Source organism: Vidua macroura, chromosome 5 (genome assembly GCF_024509145.1).
Source record: "Vidua macroura isolate BioBank_ID:100142 chromosome 5, ASM2450914v1, whole genome shotgun sequence".
NCBI classification, from domain to species: Eukaryota; Metazoa; Chordata; class Aves; order Passeriformes; family Viduidae; genus Vidua; species Vidua macroura.
In genome coordinates, this window is record NC_071575.1 from 55,920,911 (window position 1) to 55,932,132 (window position 11,222).

The following is an 11,222-nucleotide window of genomic DNA, read 5'->3' on the forward strand; positions in this document are numbered from 1 at the left end:
AAGACAGACAAGTGGATTGGGCTGAAAAGTGGATAAGAGTTTTTAAATCTATATAGGTGTTAACCTACAGGTGTGATGGATTGGTGCTGTTCTTTCTCCTGTTTGTGCTGTTAAAACCATGTTATGCTTATTAATTTCACAAACAAAAAAATATAGTCATAGGATTTCCTTTATAGACTCAGATTTAGCTAGTGATTTAACTTGTGATGTGAAACAGGGATATTAAAAGCAGCCTCCTACTACAGCAATTCTGGGCTTCCCTTCAGCCCAGGTGCTGGAGCCCAGCCTGGGGACCAAGGGCCTTTTCCTAAGCTCAGGGATGTGTCTCACTTTCCTGTGGACAGTTTCAACCAGAAGTGAAGCTGAGCATGTATTCCAGAGATGTAGACACACATGGACACAGAGTGGGTAAGGTGGGAAGTGACCACAGTGGCGTCATCTGCTCCAACCTCCCTGCTCAATGGAAGAATGAGGTAGTAAATTTGGGCCTAGAAAAAAGAGGGTGAGTAGAAGAAAGGACTCTTAATTTTTTTTTTTTTTGTTTGTTTCTCAGTAGTCAAATCTATTTTAGCTGTCAATAAATTAATTTTCCCAAACTCAGTTTGCATTGCCTGGGAAGGTATTTGATAATTAAACTCTTTGTCCTTTCCTTTACCTGTGAACTTTTTCCATTTTATTTTCTGCCTCTATCTTATTGAGGAAAAGGAGTGAGGGAATGGGTGGGTGGGCACATGGCAGCCAGACAAAGTAACCCACCATAGTCATTAGGATACTCCCAGCCTCGAACAGAGTTTATGTGCTCTCTGTCCACTCTCAGAGGTTTTCGAGAACAAACAGGATAAAGTCCTGCACACCTGGCATTTCTTCTTAGCTGAGATTTGCACAGGAAACTTAATTAGGGCACTCACTTCAGTCCTTTCAACTTGGGTTGCTCCATAATTCTATGAAAATCCAGATGCTTTTTGTTCCAAACAAGCATCTAGTCAGGAAACTTTTAAGAATAAAAGCAGAGCTTACCCAAAGTTAAAGGAATGTTCTGGAAATCATTCAGTAAAATTTGTGTGAGAAATATTCAATAAAATTTGACTGGTGATAAAATTTTGTAAGAGAAATGTTTAAAACTTTGAATTTAGTTAAAATATGACCTACAAGTTCTTGACATAATGCTCTAAAAAGGTGTTGAAGATAGATTTGTAGTAGGACCCTGTGACTACAGTGGCTCATCATGTCAGCCTAACAATTTTATGAATAGGATAGGTATAATCTGGAAAGAACACAAAGACAATTACACAGCCAAGTGTGACACAAGCCACAGAAATTCTGCACAACCTCTAACAAAAGTAAGTTCTTTAATATCACTTGAAGTCTGCCAGGATGTTTGTAGATAAAGACTGATGGAGTTTCTGAAGTCCTTTTGTGAAAGATAATTTCTGTAAAAAGGAGAAAGTGACTAAAGAAACATCACAACAACCCCAAGATTTTGCTTGCCCAGTATGTGAGAAAAATGCTTCTTGATTACAGATCTGAGGATCTAGGAAGATTTTTTGAGTTAACCCTTTACACAGGCACAGTCTCACACAATTTTTAAACAGACACATATGACTGCCTTCAGTGACCCCTCCCAGCTGGTGTGTGATAGCTCTGCTGTAGCATGTTTTCAAGCCTTCCTCCCATCAACCATGCAGTGTGTTCTGTACTGCTACATCTCATAACATATTAATGTTCCTACATTCCTTGATGCCAAGCAGTATAAGGCTGCATTTTTAGAATCATGTAAGAAAATAATTGCTCTTCAGGAATTTAGTTTCAGGATAGAGGTATGTGTGAAGTAATATAACGAGATCCAAGAAAGGTGATCTGATGGCTGATAGTATACTGGCCTCGTAATTTTTTTCATGTCTGGAAACAAGATCTCACTCAATTTTGGAATGCTTTTTTCACAGTTCAGCAAAAAAGGATATGCAAATTCTGGTAATATCAGTTGCAGTAGAGAATTGCCCTGTTCTCCTAGATGTTAAAATCTTTTGGAATAGAAGGGGAGGCAAAATCAGTGCAGGCTACACAAAGAACAGAAGGTTTATCTTAAATTATTCTGAAAATGAAAAAGTAAAGTATTAACAGCAGTAGTCATCTATGAGATATTTATTATTAAAATATATAAAAGATAGAAAGGTAATTCAGTTATATGTTTTACAGGTTTAAATTATTTTATGAGTACTCTTAATTAAAAGTAGAGTTAAGCTTGCACTGAAACTTGTCTGAATTGCCAACAATTCAAGGAGCTGGCTTCAGCAGCAGCCAGTTATGTTTGGAATGCATAGCCTTTTTACAGAGCTAAGGAAAGTGAGAAGCAACTTGACTTGAGGAAGCAGAGCCAGGCCTAAGAAAAGCAGTCTTAATTAAATTTCAAATATTTTACTCCATTACCATAAGCTCTGAATATGTTCAGTAATGCTAACACTCAGCCAGAGGCTGATTTCCTGAGGAAGGACAGCAGAGCTGCTTTGCTGTTACCTTGAAGATCTGTCTTCATCATAGCAGACAAGAGCAGTATGTGGTCCATCACATTCTCTCCTTGGATAGGTTATGAATGTCCATACTATTTTCTTCCTATGAAAAATTAAGAAATTAGGGTGCATAAACATAAAGTGATAAGGTGTGAAATATTTCTGTCAGGTAAATTCATCAGGAGTATCTAAACAGAAGTGATCAAAGTAATATTTAGAAAACAGAATGGGAAAGAAAATAAATATAGGCTCCTTTGCAAGAATTTTTACATTGATAATATTGCAATCTTATAAAATAAAACAGAATTTTCTCACCCTCCCTCTCTTCTTCACATAAAAAATGTTAAGATTTCCTATCTTCATTCTTGATTATCCCTGAGAATATGCAAAACAAAATGCATAGTACTTTCCATCTGAGAGTCATTCTGTTATCAATCAGCTGTTGTTCAGTGTGGCAGGTAATACCTGTCCATATATCTGGAGTCAGTAAATAAAGGCACGATATATGAAACTGCCTATAAATATGTAAATTTTCTCAAAAGTTTAAAAAACATTTGACATGAATGATTTTTCAGTATAATGTTTCTGTTATTACCCTTGCAGTTTAAAAGTACAAGTATTCATCAAGGATGTAAAATTGTAATAATATTTTGTTAAATCTGTAATATTGCCTGTTGCTGAAGTTAGGCATTTGAAATTTTACATACAGTAAACAAATGGTAGAATATTTAAAGCTTTCCAGAGCTGCCAAAACTAAAAATATATTTCTTTAAAAAAAAAGTGGGATTTTTTGTATTAAAAAGTAAAATCCAGAAGGTTTTTGAACACTGGTAAGTAGAGAGCATAAAGCTGATTCTCTGTGTCTCTCACCATGACATTGTTTTTCGGTCCTTCCAGCTCCCATGATTTTGGCCTTGTATTTTTAGATTTACTGTGGAGAGATCACCTGCATGACTGACAAGAAAGCCACAAACTTTTCTGAGATATCTATTTTTTTACTATTTTGCATATTAATTATTTTAACATAAATCTATGTTAAAAGGTTGATGATTTATACTTTGGACTTCAGGTAGCAAAAGAGAATCTCTTTTAATTTACTGAAGTTTTGTGATAGTTCACTGAGAAATTCACATTAGAAAGTGAAATTCAATAAACAATCAGGTGTATAGAACTTCCTTCCTCCCCGGTATACCTCCACACTAGGCTACTCTTTGTGCAATAGGCAAAGAGGTTTTTACGAATATTTCCAATCTGTATGTTTCAGAAAAGAAAGGATTTGGCATTTTTTTTCCACCTTCAGAGCTAGAGAAATTTTCCATACAGGAAGGAAGGAAGACACATGCTGGTGAGCCATTTGCTCATCATCTTCCATTCTATTTTTATAGAAGACCTTAATACTGACCTTCTCAAAGGGAACAACTGGAAAGACAGGAAAACCAACAACATGAGAATGAGAAGGTAAAATCTCTGTTATCCAGATCTGAATTTTACATTGCCTCTTCTTTGCTATTCTTCTTTAAAAATGCTTCAGTCACTCTACTCTCATAGCCAGAAACAGAGTGACAAGTTAGCATCATAGCTGAGTGATTGCATAGAAGCAAAGATTTTAATAATGGATTGACAAATTAACTAGTTCTTAACTATTAGCATTTGAATACTAATTCTTCATCTTCACTACATTTGTTAAAAAAAAAAAAAAAGAGCATTACAAAACCATTAGCTTAAAAATCCATTATTTTAAATAGATCTTTTATCTGTTAAACAGTGAAAATAGAAAAAGCAAAGACAGGAGAGATTCAGGCTAGTTGTTAACATGTTCTACGAAACACTACATGGGGTGACTCTATAGAAAGCAGGTTCCCTGTGGGGTTTGCTAGAGATCAATTTTTTGGAGCAGACAACCTCTGCCTTCTCAATTCAACTTTTCCAAGCTGCTCCAAATCTGATTCCTCCTTAAAGCTTCCCTTTTCATCATGTCTTTCCTTTATACATTGCTGACTTCATGAGCGTGCAAATGGCAGTCATTGCATGTATAGCACAGTGGGTTTCAGCGAAATATGAGCAGAGGTGTCATATCCTCTGTAGTCTCATTGTATCTCCTTTGCCAGCGAAATAAAAGAATCTGGAGTAAAACCAGAGGCGATTTTCATTTTGAACTACTTTGGTAAGACATTATTTTTTCAAAAAGTATTTAGTATTCTGCAGTCATGCTACCACCTCTGAAAAACACAACAATACTTCAAGTAACCTCCAGGCTAAATAAAGCTTTGTCAAGGTCACAGCCTTTAATGAGATCCCTGGATATCCTACAAAAGTTATTGAATATATTGAAATACCTAAAAATCATAAATACTTTACTATAAAGTAGAATCTGTTTTCTTAAACTGTGAGGAAGGGAATTAATTAAGATCATCTTAAAATTTCTCTGGTGCTGCACTCATTTTTTTAGATTATACCATCTTTTCTATCATATTAAAGATCAAAAAAACAAAGACATGCATCTGGGTGCACAGATAACCTTTTTTAATGAAAAGGTGATGCCTGAGGTGAGAAAATAAATCTCTACAGTAAACCATGACTTTTCACCTTATTATTAGTATTAATATTAGTATTTTCATAACTATTTGAAAAGAAGGAAACATGCTATAAAGCAAAATACTTTTTAGTGAGACATTAAAATCTTTATAATGCATCATGAAATGTAGCAGATTTTCATGGCTTATACTTCATACATTTTTTGGGGGGTTCTTGAAATGTGGAAGTATTAATTAAAATGAATGTTTGAAATGAAATGTCTGAAAGCTGAAATTCCATCTTTACAGTTAAGTGTTTTCTGGAAAAGCTATTTATGTTGCCAACACTCCTGAAGTCTCCGGGAAATTCCTAGATTTCATCTCTAGCTGTCAGATAGTAAGCAGACAATAAATTTACAATTCTAAGAATTGGTTTCCTGTAAATTAATGTTTCCTGTCTTAACAAACATCAAAAGTTCTCAATATCAGTCAGTACAAAATAGATGATCAAATGAAAATTAGATGAATGAATATTTAGAAGTTACTTATTAATAATGCTGAAAATAATAAGTGGTCACATCTAAACTCTGAAGAAAGTGTATTGAATGAAAAGGTACATTAGAGCTTCAGTGCTTGATGTCCCAGGCAGACTTTAATTTTCTACTAGATTTTTTTTTTCTCCTTTTACTTAAGTTTCATTTTGTGGGATCATTTATGTTTGAATTTTCTTGCAGTGGCCAAGGGGTTGGAGTCTAGAGCTGTCTGGAAATGTCTAGATTGCTACTCAATATCATGCATATCATTGCTGGGCTTTGGTGAGGAGAAAAGGCAAACACATTTTGGCTTTGTCGTGGTGGTCACAAGGAGCTTGGTTGGGATGGTGACCACCTTTTTGTGTGTGAATCACCCTCTTTTTTATATACTTTTCTCACTAATATTGTTTTTGTTACTCTTTGTTTCTTGTCTCATTGCTGTTACCAAGCAAATTTTTCTTTAACTCAGAAATTCTGCTTTTTTCTTGCTCTCACCAGAGGGGGTAGGAGGAGGGAAGTGGCTGAGTGGGATTTAATTTCCAGCTGAGTTTAAAGCACAACACTGATATTTGAATTTTTTCTACTATCTATTAGCAGTATTCCAAATGTGGCTTGTTAAACATATACTATAAAATGTTATATTCCACTTTATTGTCAAATGCCCTGAACAGAATATTTTAGCTCATAACTTTAAAACATGCAGTGCTGCCAATTTTCTGCTACCAGCGTATACGGGACAAATTGTCTTCATTGTCACTTTTTCCTCCAAGGATGCTGAACATGTCCAAAAAATCAAATTTCTGAGCATTATCATTTTCACAGAGATGTGTCATAAAAATCAACAGTGGAGATGTATCACAATGGTAACTTCCTTTAGTTTATCAAGTTACAAAGTTGTATTTAAAATAATACTCATATTCTTAAGTTTTATAAATTACAGAATTAGAAATGGTCACCATCCTGTTACTTATTGTATATTCTTTCTGGATGGTTTGTCAACTAATTACAAGATTTTTCAGCAGTTTTTCTGGCTGAGGAGGCAATGCTAATTTCCTCTTCTGTGATAAAGGTAACTAAAATTGAGAAAAAGGCAAATACTCTTAAATGATCCAGAAAAATGGGAACTCTGTTCATGTCTACTGCTGGAGGCAATAGGTATTGGGGATGTGAGGTTTATAAGCCCCAGAAGAATTATACTCTTCTATTGTTGTCTTTTAATTTCTGTGAAGTTTTGCTGTATCATGCAGGAAGAATAGTGGAAAACGTGCAATGGGGAGGTGTGTATTAGGGTGATGTGGGTGGGAGATTTTTACCTTGTATCCAAATGTTACAAATTAACTCAACATTGTTATTTAAAACTGTTTTAAAAACAAACAACAACCAAAAAAAACACCCCAAAACCGCAAAAAAAAAAACACCCCCAAAAAAAAACCCCAAACAAAACCCCCAAAAAAACAAACAAAAAAAAAATAAACCAAAACACAAGGAAACCCCGCACCATCAAACAAAAAAACCCTCAGGATTTCTTATTTGATCAGAAAAACCAAGAAGCAAAGTTCTTCCCTTTCCTGACTCCATTGAAAAGAACTGCCCAGCCTTTTACTTTTAAATTTATTTGCTCTATAGCTAGCTTTAGGATGGAGAGAAATCATATATGGAACCTGTCAAATAACATACAGAGAAGACTGTTAAAATCTTTATTTGTGTTTATTTGTGTACTATAATGTTTCCTGATTTGTCTAAAGGACTTCCAAAAAGAAACTTAAAATTTTCTCTGTGACCTACCTTTCTGAAAGCTTATTGTCTGTTTCACTTATCAGTTTCCAGACCAGAGGAACATCAGATTTATCTAACATTTAGAGTTAACGCACTTAATGTATGTTTATTTGTTAAAGGACTAATTTTTTAAGCACTCAGATATAAAATTGGTTCCTTAGATAAATGCTTTTCTACATTTGCTTTTTGAAAAATGTTTGGAGCTCTAAATATTACCCATACTTTCTATATTTTTATTATTTATTTATTTTTAGCAGCATTTATAATGCAGTATGTTTTTTTCAAGCTTCACAATTTGGTCCTACATTAACACCTTAATAAAAAACACTACTTTATGTAAATATAAGGCTTTTTTTCTTGCTTTCTTGCTTTCTTGCTTTCTTGCTTTCTTGCTTTACAGGCAAGTTGATTAAAAAACAATGCATACATTTTCATTACACAACTGAGGAAAAGACCAGGTTTCAGTAGACTTGCAAGAAGAATGATCTTCAACACCTTCTGCACTTCTTCCCAGCACAGCTCCTGCAGGAGTTCTCTGTTAGCTGCTCTCATTTTCCTCTTTTCTTGTGTATAGGTAACCTGCACTGATCAGTCTCTTAGTTGTACTATCAGACTCAACAGGGTTAATAGGAAAATACGCGCACACGACACAAAACAACTCCACTACCATCTCTCCTGTTCTCATATTTAGAAGGGAAGGGGAATTAAAATGCCGTAATAATTGCCTTGATGTGTTTACCTAATTTTTTGGCCATAATTTGGATCTTGCAGTCACTGAAGTGTGCCCTCAAAGTAAAAATGTAAACAAGAAAATGAAATATATGCTTGAAGGATATCTTCCTGATGGACATTTCTTTCTCATTTTTGAGAGCATTTGAAGGATAAGGAAAGTCAGAATGTTGGGGTTTTTTTGCTAGAGTTTCCTAAGGAATGGCCTATGTAGGAAAGTGGTTGTAGGAGTTATGACTGACTATTCAAAGTATAGGTATCAGAAATGATCTTTCAAAGTTATAGATGACTAAAAGTGTTGGTGAAGTTTATTCCTTGTTATTATTAATAAAGTGTTATTTACAACTCCATTAATAGATGAGTACAAAAGAAAAAAAGCCTTAAGGAGAGAGATTCTAGGCACATGTAAATGAGTGTATTTCTGTTGTCCTTAATGAGATTGGACTAATTTACACCAGTTGAGGAGTTGTTACATTAACATTAATTGTCAAATATTACATTTACAAGTTTAATACAGGTAATACTGCTTCAGAGTTAAATTTTCTTTTTGTACACTGGCATGTTTACTATGTTCTTTAAGAGGGAAGAATTTTTTCTAGTTTCCAATTTTTTTCAATTCCAGAGCATATCTTACTGTGGATGTATTTTTAGAATTATATTGAGGCTGAGTGGTTAAATTTAATTACATGATCCTGTGCTAGGTCACTGTCTTTTTTCTTTAGGGTACTGGTATTTTCATAACTGATTTACACTAGCAGCTGTGAAGCTGCATGCATTTTAAAAACTGACTGTTTTGTAAGTTAAATTCTTCCTATCTGAGAGAAAGACAAAAAGCTGTTAAAGTATAAACATTAATTTGGCTGATATTTTTGTGTCTACAGCAGCAAGATAATCTCTTTTCAATTGTTGTACAGATCACAATGGAAGTACTGTCTGTGCTTTGGACCGTACAGTATTGCACAAGAGATTTTTAATGTAGAAGAAAAGCTAATGGATGTATTTTAAAAATACAGACAGACATAGAAAGAAGAGATAATAACACTGAATAAGGATGCAGTCTTATGTGTACATTTGAAAACAGAAAGAAAGGCTAGGAACTTTATGTACATTCACAGATTTTAAGTTTCCTGCCATATTTATGTCCTAAGTGAGCCTGGGATCACAATGGTTGCCTTAGCATTGGAGGAGACTGTGAAATATTAAACTGATTTCTTACTCTGAGGTTACCAAATAGAGTTCCAAAGTTTACAGCACTTTTCATAAATTATTGTTTATTGCCTGTGGCTTTCAATCATTGAAATGGTTTGGAGAACAACTGAATTGAAATCTGGTTTTGCAAATTTTAGCAATAGAATTCAAATTCAGAGTATATGCCCTGTGTTTAACTGACTATACCAATTGAAAAATAATGGCTTATAAACCTTTTGCCAATGTAAATAAAAAAGTACTTAATCAAAAGCAATTATGTTGTGTGGATAAAAACATTGCATAATCTTTACTTAAGTTGTATTATATATTAATATATAAAAAACAGAGAAAATGAAATTTGTGACACACTATATTCCTACGCATCTTCTATTTGAAAACCCTTCAAACTGCATGCTGTGCAGTTCCTCCAATGCCTCTGTACTCTCAAAAGAAGGAAAAGGATAAATCAATAGATCAAAAAGGGGGCACACTGCTCTCCAGAGAGCAATTAATGATCATTTGCATAGTCTGTACAATTTAACTATGAAATAAAGGCAACGTGTCCCAACTGATGGTTGAATTTTGCTCTACCATTTCCCAGAGGAAATTATAGCAAAACAAAATTTAGCAGAAGAAGAGTGTCATGTGCATACTTGCATTTCAAGGAAATCTGTAGTTTTCTACATTTTATTAACAACAACAGATAAGTTTCTGTTTGTATCTGCTTTTGATCTTTCCTTCCTTTGTTCTGGGTCAGTATTTTATGACTTTACAGATTTTTTGGAAAGTGTTCTTGGAAATCACCACTGTCCTCATACCACTCAAGTTATTATCACAGTAATTGCTATTTCTTGAATTGTCTTAATTTATGGTTAAATGTCTTGTTCTCCTGGTTAATTGCTATTTTACATCTCCCTACTTTACTCTTCTCCCTTTTCCCTCCATCCATCCCCTCTATTGCTGAACTTTGTCTGTACCAGCTTGACTCCACTGAACCACTGAGTATCTACAGAATGGCACCTGCAAGGGAGGGCATAACCAGGACTGAGATCACTCATGGTGCTTGGCTTGTTGACTGGACCACAGATGCTCAGTGTTTGTATTTTCTGATCAAGATCCAATTTAAAGCTTATTATCTGCCATAAATCTTTGTCTCCATACAGCTTTCAATGCACGTGACATGCATTAGCATTCAAGCTTTAGCTGGTCTTTCATTTTGTCAAGTGATCCAAACATTCCTTTATTAGGAATTTATTTTAAATTTCAGGATTTTGTTGGTCTGGTTTGTTTGTTTGTATTTGCTATAGCCAAAGGTTCATAGATTTTTTTGAAAAAATTGTTTTGGAATATAACTCAGTTATTATTAAATAACATTGATAATTGTATTGTAGATTTCGGCAGTTTTAAGACCAATGAAAATTTTATAGGAAAATACTGACTGGAGAGGATTTCAAAAAAGTATCATAAATGAAAATTCTTTGGCTATGAAAACCTGATAAATGTTTTGTAAATATTTAAATTCAAAGTGAATCCTTAAAGATATAAAAAATTTGACATTTATTTTCTAGAAATAAATTTTCCAACTTAGGGTATTCTTGCCTTTTCTACAAAATATTTTTTTTTAAGTGAGGATATGAACTTCTATTAATTTTCTGGAGTAAGAACTAGATCCCCCTGGTTAAATCAAAGACAGTGTTTATAGGACTGGCAGATATCTCAGAAGATCACTAGGAACTCAGAACCCCTCTGGGAAAGCAGCTAGAATAAATCCTCTGTGACGTTGAGATATGCTCACCATTGAAAGTTGAAATCATTTTATATGTGATATTCTATGGTAATTCCTGCACAGACTGGAGATTCATAAATTGTAACACATAGAATGAATGCACATCATTAGGTATTTTCTTTAGTAAATGTGAAAAAAGTGGAGTTAATCTTCTATGCTGGTCAACAAACTGTAATATTCTTCACAATCT